At 39.2% G+C, this 2048-nt stretch overlaps 1 pseudogene; it reads left to right on the top strand.

The window, feature by feature from the left end:
• Positions 1-1128: 1128 nt before the first annotated feature.
• LOC119512333 lies at positions 1129-1797 on the top strand (annotated as a pseudogene).
• The last annotated feature ends 251 nt before the right edge of the window (positions 1798-2048 follow it).

Genomic DNA, 2048 nt, shown 5'->3' with positions numbered 1-2048 from the left:
GCATTTTAACTGCATCTGTATGGTTGAGGCCATCCCACCCCAAAGTACCATTGGCTTCCCTCTTTTAGAAATGTTCTCTGCTTCCTTCCTTCTCCTTATTACAAACTACCAGAAATGCTTGACCAAAAGAATAGCATTTATGCACAATTTCCTCCTCAGATACACTTCTCATGTATAGTGGTTAATTAATTAATGAGTTCATTTGCCTAAGAATAGTAATTGAGCAACATTTGATTTTATAGCATGCCTTTTTTTTTATTGAGATTGTTCACCTACCATACAATTATCCAAAGATCCAAAGTGTACAGTCAGCTGCCCCTGGTACCATCATATAGCTGTGCATCCATCACCACAATTTTTTTTCCCAATTTTTAGAACATTTTGATTACTCCAGAAAAGAAATAAAGACATAAAAAAGGAAACTCAAATCCTCCAATATCCCCAAACACACCCCCTCCATTATTGATTCATAGTATTGGTATAGTACATTTGTTATTGTTCATGAAAGAATGTTAAAATACTACTAACTGTAGTATGTAGTTTGCAATAGGTATATTTTTTTCCTATATGCCCCTCTATTATTAACTTCTAGTTATAGTGTCATTCATTTGTTCTAGTTCATGAGAGAGATTTCTAATATTTGAACAGTTAATAACAGACATTATCTACCACAAGATTCACTGTTTTATACATTCCCATCTTTTATCCTCCAACTTTCCTTCTGGTGGCATATGTGATTCTGAGCTTACCCTTTCCAACACATTCACAGACCATTCAGCACTGCTAGTCATTCTCACAACATGCTACCATCACCTCTGTCCATTTCCAAACTTTTAAGTTCACCCTAGTTGAACATTCTGCTCATAATAAGCAACCACTCCCCATTCTTTAGCCTCGTTCTGTATCCTGATAATTTATATTTCATGTCTATGAGTTTACATTAGTTCATATCAGTGAGACCCTGCAATATTTGTCCTTATGCATCTGTCTTATTTCACACAATATAATACCCTCAAAGTTTTTTCATCAACTCATTTTTTTTAAAGACAGTTTTGTTCACACACCATATACATTCCATCCTAAGTAAAAAATCAGTGGGTTTTGTCAGTTACTGTGGCGCTAAGGACCATGAGTTGCAAAGTGTCTTGTGACACCCTCTATGAGGCAGTGTGGGAAGTCCTGCATGGGAATCAGTGCAAGTGCTGAAAATTTTTGGAAATGGTGGAGCTGCAGATCAGCTTGGAGAACTATGACCCTCAGAAGGACAAACGTTTCTCAGGCACTGTCAGGCTTAAGTCTACCCACCGCCCCAAGTTCTCTGTGTGTGTGTCCTGGGGGACCAGCAGCACTGTGATGAGGCCAAGGCTGTGGATATCCCCCATAAGGACATCAAAGCTCTGAAGAAACTCAACAAGAATAAGAAGCTGGTGAAGAAACTGGCCAAGAAGTATGATGCCTTTTTGCTTCTGAGTCCCTGATCAAGCAGATTCCATGAATCCTGGGCCCAGGCTTGAATAAGGCTGGCAAATTCCCTTCCCTGCTGACCTGCAATGAGAACATGGTGGCTAAAGTTGATGAGTGAAGTCCACAATCAAATTCCAGATGAAGAAGGTGCTGTGTCTAGCTGTGGCTGTTGGCCATGTGAAGATGACAAATGATGAGTTTGTGTATAACATCCACCTGGCTGTCAACTTCCTGGTATCACTGCTCAAGAAGAATTGCCAAAATGTCTGGGCTTTATACATCAACAGCACCATGGGCAAGCCCCAGCACCTGTATGAAGGCACAGCTCAATAAACCCTAGTGTCACCAAAAAAAAAAAAAAAAACAAAAACAATCAATGGTTCCCTGTAGTCACGTATTTATGGTATTCACTACCATCACCGCTGTCTATGCAAGGACATCTCCATTTCTTCCACAAAAAAGGAGGAAGAGTAAAAGAAGGTAGAGAGGCAAAAGAAAAAGAAAAAAAAGGAGGAAAAAAAAACATGACAGCTAGAAAGCACCAAAAGGAAAGATAGCATTAAACTAAACTAGAATAAAGAGTC

The sequence above is a fragment of the Choloepus didactylus genome, chromosome 2, assembly GCF_015220235.1.
Source record: "Choloepus didactylus isolate mChoDid1 chromosome 2, mChoDid1.pri, whole genome shotgun sequence".
Lineage (NCBI taxonomy): Eukaryota > Metazoa > Chordata > Mammalia > Pilosa > Megalonychidae > Choloepus > Choloepus didactylus.
Note: the sequence above shows the minus strand (reverse complement) of the source record. Positions and strands in the feature narration are given on the sequence as shown.